Source organism: Tachypleus tridentatus, chromosome 9 (genome assembly GCF_004210375.1).
Source record: "Tachypleus tridentatus isolate NWPU-2018 chromosome 9, ASM421037v1, whole genome shotgun sequence".
Classification (NCBI taxonomy): domain Eukaryota; kingdom Metazoa; phylum Arthropoda; class Merostomata; order Xiphosura; family Limulidae; genus Tachypleus; species Tachypleus tridentatus.
Window position 1 is genome coordinate 38,691,822 of NC_134833.1, and position 20,575 is coordinate 38,712,396.

A 20,575-nucleotide genomic window follows, 5' to 3' on the forward strand; every position below is an offset into this window, starting at 1 on the left:
GTTATTTACAGTTATGAGCTCTTTGTTCTGGTCATTTGTAACTGTCCATAAAATTTGTTTCTGCTAAATATAACCACTTTCCAAAGCTGGGTAACTTACAAGTTTAAGAGAAGAAAAACTTACAGTTTTGGTTACATGAATAGATTATGATACAACTTCCATAAGTATAGCATGGTATATGCTCACTTCATAATTAATTTATAATATGTGTATGAGGTGTTTAATGTATACTAATATCTTTGTGTGTACAGGCTAAAAATGAAATTACCAAGCAGAACTTTTCTCAATCGAGTAAGTTAGTCATAGCAACTCTTACTATTGTTAAATGGTTTTATTAACTTTGTAAAGATGCGACCAACCAATGATGTAGAATCTTTCTTGGAATTGGCAATAGGGACTGTATGAAAGAGAAATGAATATCACATGGACTTCACCACTATAAAACTGCATTAGTTAAGTACATAAAAGTATAGTGATTGTCAACAGAATTTATTTGCTTTTAACAGTCAAGGATAGGAAAACTACACTGTTGTTAGAGAGTAATGACAGAACAGTTGTCATTATCAAAGTGAAAAACTAAGTATAATCAGATTTAGATTAATCTAATGTCTTGTGCCCATTCTTTAGATTTTGAGTCACAGTAGCTACTACTCACTTTCAAATTTTTTAGATATTTTCTATTGAATTAGTCTAACAACTACATTTATTTCATACAAGTATCAAACATCTGACAGTGTCTTAACGAGATAAAATTAAGCAAAATACTTTTAAATTAAGCCCTACTTGGAAGTAGGCAAAAGGCTGTGTGTCAGCTGATTTCAGAAAATTTTACTTAGTAAGTTATATGGTAACTTTCACAAAATGCATCTTAAAAAGCAATACATAAGCATGATATGTGATTAAGTATAGAATATTCTTGTTAATTGAGACAGACCTTTTTTTCAGGTTTTTATAAATGATGTCACTATTGTACAGCTTGTGTTGCTTGGTGGATGATTGCCAAGAGTTTTCGTATGAGTATTTTGTGTAACTATTACTCTGAATATACTATTCTACACCAGCAGTTTGCATTTCTTTCACAAGTCTGGGTCACAAATGCCAAAATTGTTATTACTTTTTGTTTTAAAGGACTGACTTGTTTAATGTTTTGCATCCCCAACAATTAAAATTTTCTCCTTTGTATTTTTTTTTTTATATCAAAGAATAGTTTTGCTGCAGTGGCTAAATGTAGAGGAAGTTTATTGATTATTGATGAAGCAGTATTACATTTGAGATTCCCTCAAGGTGAAACTGGATTAATATTGTTAAAATCTATAGAGATTGATGTTCAAAGAGGTTAAATTAACAGACCTGGAGGTTCTTAGAATGTGTGGTAAATTTTATGAGGGTTATATCCTGAATACTTTTCATTATGATGTGGCTATCTGTGTTAATCTTTGCCTGTATAATGAAGTGTTGAATTACATAATATTGGTGGTTTTTATTAGTAGAAATTCATATTTTTTTTAAATATTGCACACATCACTTGTAACTAATTAAGATCAAATAATCATAATTCTTAGAATATTCACATTTTATTAAGCCTAAGTTACTTTAATAATTAAAGACTAAATAGTAATCGACTCTTCAGAAATCATACAAGAGACATTTAGATAACACATGGGCTAACTGATTTGTTTAATGTGTGGGTTTGGTTTTAGTTTTAATGTTTGGGTAGAATATAAACCACTTTTGTTCACCTTGAATAGCATATTATATATCTAGAAACATTGTTTTTATTTTTAAAACTTTTGACTTTGTATACTTGTACTGATCATATAATCTACACTTCTTCAACTGGAAACATTCAGATATAGTTTATTGTGGTCAACTGAATCCTTGCATGGTTTCATCCAAAGATTTTGAAAATACTCTTAATAAAATAGTAAATTGTTAATAAACTTTTTTTTCATAAACTGAGAATTATTGCACATTAAATTGAGATAATCCAAATTTAAATATTTAACTAATCTTTTTTGTCAATGTAAAAAGAGTCATTCTCATCTAATTTGCAAGTTTATGAAGAATAATATTTCAAATATGACTTTTTTATGATGGCCATAATTCTAATAAGAGACCATAATGAGAATGATGAGCCACTGAGGTAAAAAAATTGGACATCTGTTGTATTTGTTTATCAAACTACAACTTAATGCCATTGTTTGTCATATCATTTTGAAATGTAGTTATAATTTTAACTGGATTTTAATCTTAGATATTTTGTAATATGACAACAATGTTTCAAGTGTTATGGTAAAAGGCACAACTTAATTGATGAATATTTCTATTTCAGTAGTAGAACAACTTTGGATAAAATACTGCATGTACAAATCCACTCAGGGAAGTTTTTATTTGAAAAACTAGTAAAAATATGTTTTCAAAAGTTTTGTATGTAGCTTAAACATTACATGTTACTGAACTTAGTTTTTAATTATTTATTACATAATTATGTTTGTAATTATTATAAAAACATTTACATTTGGAAAAAAAAAAGTTGCAAATACTATTTGGCTTCAGAAACTAACACTTGAATACATCAATTTCAACTTGATGTTATCCAGTGAAAGTTTCACTGAGTATCATGAGGCTAAAGATATAAAAATTGTTTAATGACAGTAAACATGTGCTTGGGAAATAACCTGTGATTAAAAATATGGCTGCATTTCTTCATATCACTTAATTTAGACATTTTGAAAGTGTGGACTCGCTATCTTATGTATTTATTTTAACTCTCCTCCCCTCTTTACTTTAATAACGCTGCATGTTGAGATTATTCTGTCCTATAGTAATCAGTTTACATTGTATAATAAAAATTCTAAATGTAAAAAAGTTGTGTAGAAATTATTAATTTGTTAGTAATTTGAATATTAAATGCAATATTCTGACAGTCACATGACTTTCTAAGACAAGAATGCATGAGCTAGGTATGTCAGAAAAAAAAACTCAGTCTACAAAGTTATTGTTCAAGAAATGGATGATATAAATAGCATCTTGGCCTCTGTCTGTCATATATGAGCCAATATGATGAGCTCTGGAATTGGATGAAACGATCTCATCCTCACTTCCTAAAGCACATATAGTACGTATGGTTGACTTATTAGTACTTTTTTTTTCTTTTCACTTATAAGTTATAATTAAACTGATTTAAGCTTATGTATTTCTCTAATCTTTTATTTTAGTTTTCCATCTTGTCAGTTGTAAATTATTATTTCATTTATCAACTTAAAGGATTTTATAAAAATAACCTGTTTATTAGGAAATGTGATTTAGAGTGCAGTTGTTGAAATGTTTAAGCTTTCTTTACTTAATTTCATTTATGCTATTTGTTCTATTTTAAAAGCAGTATTATATATTTATCAAGCAGCATATTAATGCCAGCATAGTTTGAAACATTATAAAATAAACATACATCTGATAATAAATAGGTTTAAGTTATTGGGACTCATTTTTTTCGTATAAATTGAATATCCAATTTTATAAGAAATTACTTGTTTAAATGGGAACAGGATCTCTATGAAAGTATCAGAAGTTAGAAGTGGAGTTAAAATTTGGGAAATTAACAAATCTATTGACGTTTATTTCTAAATGTGTTGAAACTCATGGTAGATTGACAATATCCCAAATGTACTGCAGTTAAGTTCTGGAAGTCCGATGGAATTCTAGTAGCCATGGTGGTTGAAATGTAAATACTTATTTTTAACATAATTTATGGAGACACTTTATTCATAAAAATTATTACCTGTTATTTCAAATAAAAAATAAGATAAATTTAGTATGTTTACCTTATGCTGCAAAATAATTTGGAATTTAAATTTCTTGTAGTATGTATTAGTTCAGAATTTGAAACAAATAAAATAAGAATTAGACTGCACTAAGCATGTAATGTTTTTTCCAAAAGTACAAATTACAGTAGTGTAAAAACTGACTTACTGGAACTTATTAAAAAAATATTTATAAATATAGAAAGCATTATTAACACATGTTGCAACATATGTTAATGTTTATTACATGAGTTGACACTCTTGTTGACTGTTTTAAAGTTCTGCAAGATTTCATGGGAGAAGCTGATAATACTGTTCTCTATTTCCTTTATCTTGAAAAAACATTTATATTAGTATAAAATCAAAATAAAACTTGTTTTTAGGAGTTAATTTTTAAAAAAGGTGTACTTGCATGATGTGGAATTAATATTATCTAATTAACCATGAAACTTAGAAGCTATGCTATGCAGTATATGTGTGCTTCACTCGTAGACCATTTGGAAAATTTATCAGATGTTGTGAAGTAGTATATTTTACAAGAATGAAAATCATGTTAGATATTATACATGTTGGGAGTTTCAGTATGCACATATCCACATATGCATGCATGATGTCACAAAAGCAAATTTAACCATTAATAACAGTAGCTGTAATTCTTTTGAATTACCTACTACTTAATGACAGCAGATAACCACAAAACTCATTGAAAGCAATGACATAATTACCCATAACTGACTTAATGCATCTTTTTGTATTATTCAATGACATAATTACCCATAACTGACTTAATGCATCTTTTTGTATTATTCAATGACATAATTACCCATAACTGACTTAATGCATCTTTTTGTATTATTCAATGACATAATTACCCATAACTGACTTAATGCATCTTTTTGTATTATTCAATGACATAATTACCCATAACTGACTTAATGCATCTTTTTGTATTATTCAATGACATAATTACCCATAACTGACCTAATGCATCTTTTTGTATTATTCAATGACATAATTACCCATAACTGACTTAATGCATCTTTTTGTATTATTTAAAAAAAATAATCTTAATTTAACATTCTGTACAAGTATAATGTAGATACATACAAATACTTCTAAGTGGAAATAATATAACAAAAAAATGCCCAGTTTGGGAAGGAATGAGCTTCATTTCCACTTCTTTAACTGAAGAAGTAAATATATTTACCATTGATTTATGGAATTGAGAAACTGGGAAGTTTATATGTTACTATTTCACTGTTCTAATAAATTTATCACCAGCTCAGAAAAGACAAGAAACTTAGTTTTTAAAAAAATATTTATTTCAGTCTCATTGCTCATTTGTATCATAAGCTTTGATTGTAAAACATTAACACCAGAAAAATTACTAAAATATGTACTGCAAACTGAGTAAAGATTATTAAAAGTTATATGAAAAATGTGAATGTAAGAGGAAAAATCTGTCAATGTAATTCTCTAGCATATTAATTCATGATCAAATCCTTTGACATGTAGTTTAATTTAGTTACATTCATTTCAGAAGAGTAAAACTTTTGTGCAAAAATAGGAAATAGATTTGGATTTGAAAATGTGTGTGATAAGGTGATGAGGCATTTATTAATGTTTGTGTGCAACAGTTGTTGGTACCTATGTTTTTTTGGTTTTTCTCATTATTATAACTGTTTTATTTGTCATTTTTGCTCTTTATATGATCTTATATCAAGTTCAATTTGAAATTAATGTAGTGTCTCATTGTGGTGTCAGTTTCACCATAAAAGGTATGAAAAGTGATTTATGAAAAATATTTGTTATTTCAAGTTTTTAATTTGCATACAGTTTTGTTATATGTTTTGATTTCTGTTTATTTAATAGTTAAATCATTAGTGTACTGTTTGAATGCTTAAAGTGTATATTTAAATGTGGTAAGATTTTAATCTCCAAAAGGGTATATAGATGTATAAATTACTGTAAATTGAATTTCACCTTTTAATAAACCTTTAGAAGTTGGTGTTAATATAAAATAATTTAAACAGTTGTACCAACTATGTATATATTTATTTTTAATAATTTTGGATGGTTTCATTAGTTTTGCTAAATAGTTAAATGTTTTTGTAATAGAAAAGAACCAACCTACAGCCCGAGGAGAAATGTGTTCTTGACTTTATTGACTTAGTTGCAATTTAAGGTTTTCAATTATCAGACTCTTATGAAATCTCATTTGCTTATTATCCTAAGATCAACTAAATATTACAAAGTTATCACTAGTGATAGTAGTAATACTCTCACTTCAAGTACATCAAGCACTGCCTGATGAATTACAAGGTTTCTAATAAATACTTTTAATTGAGTAGACAGTCACCTGGTGGGGAATCTACGTAATTTTCAAAGAACTACAAAAAGATTAAACTCATAGTTAAGAAACAACTTTTTATTCTTAAATATCATTTTTATAAGAAACAAAACATTAAGGTTTAAATATACACCTGATTTCTGTCTATGGATATATCAGGATTAAAACATTTTTTTTTTAGTATACTGTGACGATAACCTCTTAGTAACACCTTTACTTTAACTAACATTTCACTGATATTACTGAGTAATATGACTGTCAAACTTAAATTCAGCACATGTTATTTTACCCTATAACGTGAAGTTTCTTACATTCCTCTATGCATTATTAAGCATTTAAGAAAAAACTGGCAGAAATACACGTCCTTCATGCAGGTATAACTGCTAGCTCCTGTTGAAGACCTTTGGAGTTGACCTTTTCTGGAATTGTCCAACAGTTCTACAACACTGTTCTTATACTTGATATTTAATAATATTCACCATCCATGAGAAAAAGGATTTTATTGAAATTTTAGTTTAAAAATGAGCTATCATCACAGCATTGCATCACAGAATATATGTTATTGAAATATTTCTTTGTAGACACAGCTATCAATGAAAGTTGCATTTGTTGAAATACTTAAGATTTTTCAGCAAAGAAAAAATATTTTAAGTTTTTTTATTGTTTTATATTTGAAACTTACCCCTTTTCTTTCAATTTTTATTGGTTAAATCTTTAAAATACCATTTTTCGGAAATTTCAGTTGTTACATTTATTGCTCAGCTATAAAAATAGTACCTTATTATAAAAAATATTACCCAATTATAATTGATGATGATCAGTTTTGGACGTATAGATCGCAGGCTTCGTTGTAATAAGAGTCATCGTAAATGCTATAGGGACAAGCCTATCAAAATGAGCATAAAATATTCAAAAGGTCAGTTTACCATATAAAAAATTGATTACCTTGCTAATCACGTATAAATTTCTAAATATGGCAAAACAGATTGCTACTAATTTTTAAACTGTTACTCTCATACTTGGATGCTTGTTGTTCAGACATTTTGAAAATTCGTTGACATGAGTTTCTGAATACACCTCGTAGTGGCCAAGAAACAGATATTCTATTGTGTGGCTTTGCGCTAAAAAATAATTTGTAGCAATTTGTAATTTTTTTTCAGTTGTAATTGTTGGACCTTCATATAATTACATGAATTTCTTGCTATCTTCTAATGTATGATTACTTTTATTATTTTATTCGTTTTTTATTTAAAATTTGTTTCTTGTTTTTATACATTTCCAACAGGTAATACAATGTGTTGTTGATATTTTTAGGTATAGTCTAAAGCTTAAAACAAACATTTTATGCTACGACTAAATCATACTCGAGTGCTTACTACGAGAGAAAATTAAGGGTAAATGTCTATATTTTAAAACAGTTTCAACTTCAGAAGCTTCCGTACTCGTACTTTCAATTTAGATATTTTAATTTTTTTAAAAAAACAAGTAAACTTAGCAGTTCTAATGAAGTCTGTCAATAAGTAAAGTGATCAGTTAGAATCGGTGTTGTGGAAGTAAACTAAATAATTTTTAAATCTTGTTTGATCAAAGTTTGAAACACTAACATAAAATCAATAATCTAAATTCCAAAACACCAGCCTCCCACTAGTACAGCGGTATGTCTCCGGACTTACAACGCTAAAATCAGGGGTTCGATTCCCCGCGTTGGGCTGAGCAGATAGCCCGATGTGGCTTTGCTATAAGAAAAACACACACACACACACACAAAACACCGCGGTTGAATATTAAAATTGTTAAAATACAGAATCAACCTTAACTGAAAAAATAAATACAAAAAAAATTATTAAAAATTCATTCTTATTAAAAGAAAGTCTCAAATATAAACCGAAAATCTCCTTCCCAAAACAGTTCGTCTTCCGCTGGTACAGCAGTAAGTCTACGGATTCACAACGCTAAAACCAGGGGTTCCATTTCCCTCGGTGGACTCAGGAGATAGCCTCATGTGGTTTTGCTATAAGAAAAGAATACACTACGCACGCTACAATTAACAAGAAATTGTAAAAAAAAAAATATATATATATATATATTATGTTCATTTTTTTTTGTCTGACACAAATGAATATAAATAGTAAAGAATTAAATATAATATTTACTATAATGGTTATGACTTCTATGTATTCATACTTTGGTACTGAATATTCTGACCCCAGGACTGGTTTGTATTAATCAAGATTATCTTGTATGATTCCTTGTCTAATTCTTTTGTGCGTTTTGGAGAGATGGATGGAGAGGTATTTTTGTCATTTTGGATTTTAAATCTCTAGGATCATATGCAGTTCTTAGTGAATAAGATTAGCTTCAAGTCATAAAACTTATTGATTCTACACTGTAATGACGCATCATTTCTTTCATTATAGTTCGGTTTATAAATAACTGTCTACTTCGCAGTTTTCTTTCTAGAGTGTGTGTTTCTCTTATTGCAAAGCCACATCGGACTATCTGCTGAGTCTATTGAGGGGTATCGAACCCCTGGTTTTAGCGTTGTAAGTCCGTAGACTTAACGCTGTACTAGCGGGGGACTTTCTTTCTAGAATTGCACTTCCAGAAAATCAGTATCAGACTGCTAGTTTAGGTTGTTACCGATTCACATTCTTCATCAATGTGGAGGGAGTTGGGAGCTCGACTCGTAATCTGAGGGTCGTGGGTTCGAATCCCTGTCACGCCAAACGTGCTCGTCGTTTCAGCCGTGGGATTGTTATAATGTTTAGTCGATTGATTGCCTATTCGTTGGTAAAATGGTAGCCGAAGAGTTGGCGGTGGTGTTGATGACGAGTTATCCCTGATTTAGCAGCGTAAGACTAGAGATAGCCCTTGTGTAGCTTTGCGCAAAGTTAAAAAAGAAAAACAACGAAGGGAGATATTGAACACATATATAATTAGTAACTGAGCATATGTAAAAAAAATCAACCATTTTTGTTAATGAAGTGTTAAAGGAAGAACGGAAAACAAGTTTTTAACAAGACAAAAATCAGATGCGTGTCAGACACTATTACAGATTCCTTATCCATTGTAAGTACAAAGCTCTTGCTAAATTGGGAAAGGATACTGATTCAGTTATAAAGAGAGCCAAATGGTAATTTTTTGTAAAGTGATTATAAATAATGTAAGTCTTGCTCTATGTCAGATGATAGAATGAAATTTGAGAATTCTTAAGTAAGAATTGAATGAGAACGTTAATAATAAAGTGTCTCGTAAAATTGATAAAATTACATATAAAATGTTTATAAAAATTAGATTAGTTGAATTTCTTGTTATAGTGTGTATCAAAAATTCAGAAAATGAATTACCGTATTTTCCGGTTAATAAGCCGAGGCCAATTTTCAGCTCTGAAAATGAGGGTTTTTGCTTATTACCGTCCAATAAGCCGAAGCCATTTTTAAAAAGTGACAAGTTTCTTCAAAATGATTTCTTAGTCTCGTTTCAGCGTCAGCATGCATGTTGTGTGTGATCATTGGCGTTCTGTAGTAAAGCAGAACGTGTCGTATTGAGACAGAGATGGAATCAATATGTCATTCGTTATTGGCTCCACTCACTGTAATTAGGTAACCAATGAAATTCCAGAAACAACGTTTCACTGTAGTCTTAACGTGCTTTGCTGATGGGACAAAATTACCGCCTATGGTAATTTTCAAAAGAAAAACATTTCCTAAGAAGAAGACATTTCCGAAAGGAGTGATCGGCCAATAAGCCGACCCCCAAAAATCAGGTCCAAAATTTAGGGCCAGAAATTCGGCTTATTAGGCGGAAAATACGGTATATTTTGAGGCTAATTGTTTCAAATAATGGCGTTTATCCAAAAACTATCGGTGTTTTTGGTACTTTCTTCACAAGTAAACCAATAAATCTAGTGTTAAGTATAGATCTGACTTTTCGAATTCTGTACAAAAGAATTTTATGAAAGATTAGCCGCGAGCCGCAAAACATTTGCAGAGGTGTTTTTATTCCGCTTACTTGAATTTTCTTTAGTCTGTCCTTTTTAAGTATAGCTAGTAAGCAGCACTTTATTTAGCCATTGTGTTAAGTCGATAAATCCTGGTCTGTTTGAAAAAAATATTTACGCGGTGAGACAAAGAAATTCACGTAGACATGACTATTCTTTAAAAAAAAACAACTTCTACCGTATTTAATAAAACTATATGTAAAGTAAACAATTAAATATAGTAGTGATATTTATAATAGTGTGAAGACTATGAAACAGCTATGAACTTCAGTGTACGACGTGGTTTTTAGGAGCTGGAACAAATAACTCAAAAATAAAGCCTGTGCTAAAAACAAAAAAAGTATTTATAGCAGTCTATGAAACGAGCCGAAGCTAAATTATTGCACAGTAAAGTAAATGTAAAATTGTAATGAATGCAAACTTAGCTGAATATGTAGAAACGTCCGAAGGTGTGTGTTTACAAAGTGATGAGCATATGGTTTTGAACGTAGAGCACGTGCGTGTTTCAGAGCTAAATAAGTCAAGGAAGCCCATAGCAATTGTGTTTAGTGCAATGTTCATTTTTTAATAGAAATTACACGTGGGATAAGTGTTGTTTGTGTGAAAGACTGTGCAAATAAAAACCTAAAGTTAAAATTGAGGCCAGTCGCCACGTAGTGAAAACGACATTGTGCCATCGTGTAGTGCACTTATTGCATCAAAAAAAGTTCGATTAAGCAAAAAACCGGTAAGGGTGTGTTTTATTATAGTAAAGCCACATTGAGCTATCTGTTGAGTCCACCAAGGGGAATCGAACACCTGATTTAAGCGTTGTAAATTCATAGACTTTCCGCTGTATCAGCGGGGGACAAACAGGTAAGGTGATTGCGAATATAAAATCCAATATGTAATCTGGATTCGGGGCCTTCCAAATGATATGCGATTTCTCGTGTTTCGAGATATTTACAAGTTCTGGACAATTAAATGCAAGCGCATTACTTGTATATAGAGTTGAGATTTTTGCTTGCAATTATATATATTTAAAAATTAGAATCTTTAATGCAGTGTAGCCCGAAATGTTAAACAATTACACATAAGACCACTCTTTGAAATGAAATTTGCATGTGTTAAGTTTTTAGGTATGAATGGGCCTGATTCTTTACAGTAGGTGTGTGTGACTTGTTAGCGATAAATATCAACAGTAAACAAACAACACAATCTACCTGTTTTACAATAATATATTGAAATAAATCAAACATATACATAAATATTTGTTACACAGTTATGTGCAGAGCTTTATGTAATCATCTCTTTCTATCAAGGACTCGGCATGGCCAGGTGGTTGAGGCACTCGACTGGTAATCTGAGGGTCGCGGGTTCTAATCCCCGTCGCACCAAACATGCTTGCCCTTTCAGCAGTTGGGGGTTATAATGTTACAGTCAATGCCAATGTTCGTTGGTAAAACTAGCTCAAGAGTTGGCTGTGGGTGGTGATGATTAGCTGCCTTCCCTCTAGTCTTACACTGCTAAATTAAGGATAGCTAGTGAAGATAGTCCTCACGAAGCTTACCGCGAAATTAAAAACAACAAAAAACTTTTCATCAATTCCACATGGGCTGGTTTAATGAGTTTAGAAAAAGACAAATTTAGTTAAAACCGCATAGACGACGAAACGAGATAGTTTAACGTTTTTTGTTTTTAAATTTTAGTTGCTGTCTATTTATCATGACTTGTAATTTTTATATAATATATGTAATGTTTGAATTTTCGCGCTCAATATTTCATATACTACGTACCCAAATACTTTGGATTCTGCTCATATGCTTTTATTGTAAACTATAAGATACGATAAAGAGCGGTAGTTTGAAACGTTATCCTTCTTTAAATAAAAAACTAAAAACATGGCGATTGTTATCCTATTACATAATTTCATTTACTGTAAAGCTCAGTTGACAAATTATTTCTTTTCCACTCTTTTACAACAATACAATTTGTGATGATTTTACTTTAAAATCGATACTATACGTTCTTTATGACAATCACTTAAGTTATATATAGTAGAGTCTATGGTACAAATTGTAGTTAAAGTATTTATAGCCTCACTGAGGCCTATAATTTTCTACACACTATGAGATATTATGATGTAACAATACTCCCAGCAACGGAAAAAAAACTAAGTTTCTAGTAGCTTGATGTCAAGTCGCAACAAATGATTCCTAATTATTAGGTAAGCAAATATGGCATAACTATTGCTTTTAAAAATAACTTCAATACTTGCGATGTATAAATTATTTAAATCATAACGCTAAGGTTAAACATGAAACGGTCCTGTATATCTAACAATAAGCCTTTCTTCAAGAAAAATAAATACACTATTTTTATATTTACATACAAAGGCAACACCAACATCTGCAGTCCCCTTAAATGCTTCAATGCAGAACTAGTAGTTTCGTTGGTACAACGGTCACATCATGGTTCTCATACTATCGATTTTGTACCTCTGGATATATGCAATGGACTGATGTTACACTTGAATGAATAAATGATTTACTTAGAGGTAGTTTTGGAATTTTCGAATGGCAAAAATGATGGCAAATTACTCTTTCAATCACAGAGTAGTAGTATTCGTCACTCGACGGTTTTTTTAATGATGGGAAACAATCCACCTTTATGTTCTTGCAGACGTACGACTTCAATTCCAACATCTGATGCATCGACCTCAACGATGAATGGTTTGTTGAAGTCTGGCATTCTGAAAACTGGCGAACATCATTTCATGTTCTTCTTCTTTCAAAGTGTTATTTTCTATGGCTGTTCCCACATCACCTTGTTGGGTTGACCTCTCTTATTCAAGTTCATCTGTGATGCAGCGACTTCAGCGTATTTTGGAATGAATGTGCTGTAGTATCCCATTAACCCAAAAAGTATCTGACTGGCTTCTAATCATATAACCACAGTATGTGTTATTTCGGTTGACATTTTATACAATGCATCTACAGAGATTGCCCTCTATAATTCAGTCAATGTTTTAAAAATATTTTCTAGAGTGTTTCTCACTGCAAGTAAAATATTTTCATAAACATCTGGATCTATAATACTTGCCAACGCGTGATATGGTTTGAATGAAGCCCATGTGATGTTTATGACTTTTAAGTATTATTGTTGTCGAGTTTTTCTTACTTTTCTCACTTTGTTGTATGTTTCGTCCGAGAGATGGAGATGCCATTCCTGTGGTGAACTAACCAAAAAATCTTCACCCAGAATCGTACATTGTACCAAAATATTCGGTTGTGTGTCGTGCGGATAGAACAACAGTAGTGATAGTTTTGTGATTTTTAACTTTCTCAAACTGTGGTAATCCGAACTATCACATCTTTTCAGTTAATTTGCTCTACTGACTTCTCATTTAACATACTAAACTTCTAGGCAATCTAGTAAGAAACATTTGAAATATAACATCTTCAATTTTGATTAGATTTCTGTTTATTTTGTTTTTGAATTTCGCGCAAAGCTACTCGAGGGCTATCTGCGCTAGCCATCCCTAATTCAGCAGTGCAAGACTAAATGTAAGATAGCTAGTCATCACCACCCACCGTCAACTCTTGGGCTACTCTTTAACCAACGAATAGTGGGATTGACCATCAGATTTTAACGCCCCCACGGCTGAAAGGCGAGCATGTTTGGTGCGACGGGGATTCGAACCCGCGACCCTCTGATTACGAGTCGAACGTCTTAACTCACCTGGCTTGTTTAAATTTCTTCCTTTCTTCTTTTTATAATTCGCACCAAAAGTACGAAAAATTTATTTGACAAAAATACAGACTTACCTTTTATTCACTTTTTTAAAAATTTGGTACGCTGATGCATCTTTTCAACCTACAATTCGGAGTATCGTTAAGTGTAAATACAAACCACATACTCAAATTTATTCAACAAAACTCGCTAAAATTCAAAGAAAATGTTTTGCACACACTTACGCAAAATGTCACGTGAGCTATCGCTCTAAAATTTAGCTACAGCTTCACCCAGTAAACGTGGACCGGTCTTTTATCATTAGAATGAAACATTTGCTGATTTAGAGCAGCAAAACCATAAGGTGAAAGAATGTGCAGCTACATAAAGTGTTGGTCAGACGTGGACCGGTCTTTTATCATTAGAATGAAACATTTGCTGATTTAGAGCAGCAAAACCATAAGGTGAAAGAATGTGCAGCTACAAAAGTGTTGGTCAGGCCAAGTAGATTAGATCATCAGTTTCAAACTCACGTTTTCAAACGAATCATACGAGTAGGCAGTTATTATTAATTATTCATTCATTGTAAATTACTTTTTAGCACAAAGTGTCTGAATTTTGTAAAATTATCCTAATTAAAGAGTGTTTAGCGTTACGGAATATTATCATAACCGATTTGCATAAATAATAATATTTAAATTTTAAAGGTGTTGATGAAACATTTTCTATTCAAATCTTAAAGAAAAATATTTCTTGTGTGTATGTATGTCTGAATCGTATTTTAATACTCTTTGAAACCCGTAATTATTTTCTTTCGCGTAACGTGTTAACTGTACAGCATCGAAAACGGATAAAGTTAATGTCTTGTTGCATAGTGGGTAAACTTGTACTTTTCGTATGGAGAGTATTTAATTTTTAGGCAGAATTGTTGACTTTTAGGAGCCTGTTACAATTTGTATTGAGACGTTATGGTATTGCGTTACTTAAAAGCCATAGAAAGGTAAATAATTTTACGTGTTTGCTGTGTTGCTGAAAGAAGTATCTTTATTAAAGTTTACGTCACAGATACTGTAGTTTTGCACTCATATAGGACAATGTACGCATGTCATGAACTGCAAGGTGGAAAAAAAAAAGAAAAAAAGAAGACGAGAACGTGAAACAAGGATACCGCGTACTTTTGGCGTTAGTACTCGACGGTGTACAACACATACCAATCGCATATATGGATATTTCGTCGATATAATCAAAGAGGTGTTTCCAACAGTTCAGCTTTTGTTTTCTCAGAATGTTCTATAGTGGCCTGAGACTTGTAAATATACGGTAGTAATTATTAAGTCCCAAATTTTCGTTTTGTTGTAATCACAAGTGGAAGTTTAAAGACGCTAATTTCACCAGTTCAAGAGTTATTTTTGGAATTTCGTACAGTCTATTTAAGTTGCATTGTTAGTTAACACTATTCTTTCATCACTAAGAAACAGTACGAAGAATATGATTCACGTACTCATACTATGAATTATTTTACTCGTACGTACGAGATGAGACCTACATTTGTTTTCACCTTTCGATTCAGGGCTTCTATAACTCTGCATTTTAAACGTCGTTCACTTTTGCACTCGTGAAAGTGTAAAATTATCACTGTACTGTACAAATGACAATGATGTGTTTTCCACGTGATGTATCACACAGAAACGCACGGACGGACTGATTTACATTACTTTTTTAATTTCACAGATTCTTTAGTCAGACCGTTAAAGATTTTTCGAGAAAAAGAAAATAGTTTTGTCTGTTTGTTAGTTTTGAATTTCGCAGAACGCTACTCAAGGGCTATCTGTGCTAGCCGTCCCTAATTTAGCAGTGTAAGACTAGAGGGAAGGCAGCTAGTCATCACCACCCACCGCCAACTCTTGGGCTACTCTTTTACAAACGAATAGTGGGACTGACCGTCACATTATAACGCCCCCACGGCTGGGAGGGCGAGCATGCTTTGGCGCGACTCGGGCGCGAACCCACGACCCTCAGATTACGAAGCGCACGCCTTAACGCGCTAGGCCATGCCGGGCCCAAGAAAATAGTATAATAGTACTTTAAACGCACCACTTCCGCCATTTTAAAGAATGTGATATTAAAAATATACTGGGCCTCATAACAATGTCTGATAAGTGCCTTATGATGGCTCAGTGGTAGATCTTAGAACTTTTAATACCAAAAACTGAGTTTTGATTATTGCTGTGGGCAAAGCAGAGATAACCTGTCGTACAGCTTTGTGCTTAAAACAAAGCTTATGACAAGTATAATTAATCATAATTGTGCTTCGACAGCTCAAAAGTGGCGTTTACTTTAATGACAGGACGCTTACTTTTACCACCAAAACAATTAATGATAATAGAAGCCATTACATACTTTAAGGTAAAGCGAGTAAATCTTAGGTAGAGTTGTAATTCTTTTCGTTTCTTTTCAAGTTACCTCGACTTGATCGAACATTTTTCACCCAAGCATTTTTTTTATATATTTGAATTTACTTCTTGTGAGGATATCTTAACAACTATAAGTTTAACTTTGCATGACAATTGCGATACTATTACACGGTGACGTGTGCTGATGTATCGGACATCACACGTCACATAAAGAGAATATATTCTGACATTAGAAGTTCAATTTTACATGACAATATCTACGTCAATACACAGTGATGTCTGGTGATGTATTAAACATCACAAGTCACAAACTTCGAGACTGTTGATCACACTAATGGTGATAGTATTAGATATGTTAATCTTCGTTACCATAGTGATCGAAGGCACTTTCATCAATGTAACAACAACGAAAGAGTAATAGTATTACAATACCTGAGGGTATATTCTACAATCAACACAGCATCATTTCCTTCACTGTATGCCTAATCAGTTTCAGCAATTTGTGCAACAGACGTATAAGGATCATTACCTTGAAATAACAGAACCTGATTCTCCATAAATGCCCATCACGTTCATCGACAAAATCTGGCCATTACCTCGCTGTTAAGTTACACCAAAATGTTGTCATTTATAATAACAGAAATCACCAAAGACTTTCGCTGTTGGTCTTGTGTTTGGTTAATGTTGCACCCATGTAAGGAAATTCTGTGAAAAAAAACAAACTTTTTCTAACAACAACATTTACAAACCTTATGTTTGTCAGTATGTTTAATACCACGAACCAATCAATATTACAACATACGATAATAATGACACATATGACAAGAAATCCTCAGTAAACATCATTAATCCTGAGCTATATGAACACTTGGAGTCAACATTTTAGAGAAACGGTAAGAATTTTTACTTCATACTTCACATGGTTTATGAATGAAATGAAAATTTAAACTTATGGAAAGGTTTTAAATTTTATTGTGAGTAATTATTGTCTAACTTTAAATGTTGTTATTATTATAACGGATTTACTGTTATGTATTTATTTTAATATATATGTTTGTTTTATTTAAATATATAAAGAGATGCAAGAAGAACAGCCAGCTTATCTACTTACCAATAGAGAGGTAACAACCAGTTAATCACCACCGTAACATTATCTAGTATGCATCTGAAGGACCATCATCTTGTGACAATAGCTTGTCTTTCTTTGCAGGTGAAGTGGATGACTCAGCAAGAATACACAGCCTTGTTAAGATCTGTGAGCTTGCTTCCAAGAAAAAAAAAATCATGGTTTTTGATATCGTGGGAAAGTCACTAAAATATTCGCACAGTTGCTCTCAAACACACGCACTTTGCTCTTACTTTGAACAATATTTTCCATTTTCTGGCCTAACATTGATTGATTGTTCACTTCTTGTTTCCTGTTTTCAGGAGTAAAAAGCAAAAATAGAACAATATATAAAATATATTTTAAGAAATGACGCTATGTCTCTTGTTACTCACAACTGCAAAGTAAAAAGGCGTTTCAAGTGAAATAAATGCCTCACTGTTTATATGATCGCGATAGGATATATGTATTGAAAATAAGCTATCAATGACAACACAGTTTTAAAACATGAAATCAAATAAATTAAGAGTGAGAAAAAGAAAACCTCATTTTTCTTCGAAAACAAAAGCTTGTTTTGTATCTTGGATATGGTGATTTAGTTGTTAAGGGATCCCATGATGAAGCTAATCTATTGTTGCATTTTATAAAGATTATCTTACAGAGTGCTTATTGTTGCTTTATTCAAGTACTTCTGATTATTGTTTGTGCCGAAATATATAAGATTTTGCACACGTTTACGCAGCAAATAGCACTGGTTTCGGATTCTTTTAGTTACAAGTATAAACAATACTACAATTAAAAGTGAAAAATTAACAGTAGTGGTTCATATTAAATGAAACTATTTCATCACATTGTAGGACTTTCGACCTGTAATTCACGATTAAGTTTATACCTTTTGTCAGTATTTATTTTATTCCATATCAGGTCATACATCCAAGTTTTATTTTCATATATAAAATATATTTTTGATTGATCTGAACTTGACTTTAAAGGTCTGATTTTATATGTATTGTGGTTTATTTTTATTAGTATACTGTGTTTTTTCTTCCTTACTTGTCTGATTTAATTTTGTTTTTGTGTTGTTTTTACCCACATGTTGTCTAAGACAATGGTTATGTGGCAGTAATGAGCTCTTATTTAAATTTTCATTAAAACTATAATTTGATATTAAGTCATTTGGAGGAGCAGCCAAGGGAAAGAAAGAGAGAGCTGTGCTATCTTTTATCATAGCCTATATCTTTTGATAACTTTATTTACTTAATTTGTTAAGAAATATTGTAACTTTGATATCGATGAAAAAAGCTATTTTGTCCTCTTTTTTTATTCATTTTTTTATTCATTTGCAGTGATTAACCATTTTTCTGTTGGTTTCTGTAAAGGTTAATCACTGCAAATGAATAAAATACCAGTAATTATCGGGGCACGTGCCAGCCTCACTACCAGAAAACGCCTCAAGTACGTCGACCTCAGGCAATGGGGAGATGATGACGTCACAGTTCCACAAAATGGAACCAGTGGACACATTGGTATGATGTAGATCAACATGACAATATAGCAACATATTTTTAAAAACTAATCATTTAATCTAATCTCATAACCATGAGGCTTGGCTAGGGCGCTCGACTCGCAATTTGAAAGTCGCAGGTTCGAATCCCCTTCCGTCACGCCAAACATACTCGTCCTTTCAGCTGTGGGGGCGTTATAAAGTTAAAGTAAATCCAATTATTCATTACTAAAAGAGTAACTCAAGAGTTGGCGGTGAGTGGTGATGACTAGCTGATTTTCCTCTAGTCATACACCACTAAATTAGGGATGGCTAGCACAAATAGTCCTCGTGTGGCTTTGCTCAAAATTCAAAAACAAGTTTCACCATAAATTACACTTTTACTTTATAAGTAAATAATTAAATAAACTTACAAAGGCTGATAGTCTTGTGGAGCAGCATACAGATTTCAACTTCCGTTTTTGTTTTAATCTATATATTTATTTCTGTTGCACGTGTTTTTCAAAGACGAACAATGTTACTAATGGTAGTGTTCGTATAAGTGGAGGATGATGAACTCATTTGATGAACATCAATATTTAATTACTTGTAAATGTATTATTGGTTTAATATAAAAATAAATCCGTCTTCGACACTATTTCTTTTTAACACTATTATTTTCACAATAAATATTTTGTAACTTTAACTACATAAAAAGACACGAGTATTAAGAACGTATTTACATGAGAACGTTTTACAACAAAATCATGAACAAATATCATTAATATTTTTGTGGGATCCAAATTTATATAACAGTTATCATTCTGATACATGATTATAACGATAATCAGCATAATATATACAATATTGTCCACATATTTTTTGTTGAAAGTCCATGTTTAACAATTCTTCTTGGGGTGTAGTATTGGGCCAACATGACAGGCGGACATGCTATCAGAGATTATGACGTCATAGTTCCACGAAATGGACCACAGTTATGAAGATTTCATCATAAATGTCTTAGTGTATCTCAGTATGTAATGAATGACTAGATTTAATCATGATCTAAAAGCAATAGAGTTGCTTTACATATAAAACACTTCACAAATTCATTAGTTCTATATTTATTCATACTTTTATGTTTCCTGACCTGTAAATCACTTATCATCCTAAAACGAATGCTTGTTTGACATGCAAACTTACAACAGTCTTACAGTGTTGCCCCCAGTGGCACAGTGAAATGTCTGTAGACTTACACTTCTATAAACTGCATTTTGATATCCGTTGTGGGCAGAGCACAGATAGCCCATTGTGGAGCCTTGTGCATGATTCCAAACAAACGTACTGTGACACTAATTTGTCTTTATGTTATCCATAAAATTATATTATTAAAAATGTTTAAATTTGTTGTTTCTTATGGTGAAGGACAAGAAAATTCACAGAAGATTGTTATTTCGCATGTTTATTGTACTTTTAGTTTCTATATTCAAGCATACTTTTCACAATTATTGTCCTGAAAAGGATGCTTATTTAAACTTTATGAACTTTCAATAGCTTATTTGTCTTTATACTATCCATATAACTATGTTCTTGACAAAATATGTCATTTCATTTACCTACTTGTTATAGTGTTTCTGTGGATTGTAAATGTTATCATTACTAAGGGTAGTGTTACTTTAGGCAGATAATGTTTCATAAGGACACCCACTGTT

General features: G+C 31.7%; 1 protein-coding gene across 11 annotated transcripts in view; it reads left to right on the top strand.

Moving 5' to 3' along the window:
* Positions 1–18,428, top strand: part of LOC143225091 (uncharacterized) — an 83,406-nt gene extending 64,978 nt beyond the window's left edge. For 9 of the 11 annotated variants that reach the window (XM_076453863.1, XM_076453868.1, XM_076453869.1 and 6 more), the window contains one exon: positions 946–2,257. The gene's annotated coding sequence lies outside the window, so the exon portion shown is untranslated. Of the gene's footprint in view, positions 1–945; positions 2,258–17,352 lie in introns of those variants that run through there. The other 2 variants (XM_076453864.1, XM_076453865.1) reach the window with 2 other exon arrangements.
* Positions 18,429–20,575: the final 2,147 nt, after the last annotated feature.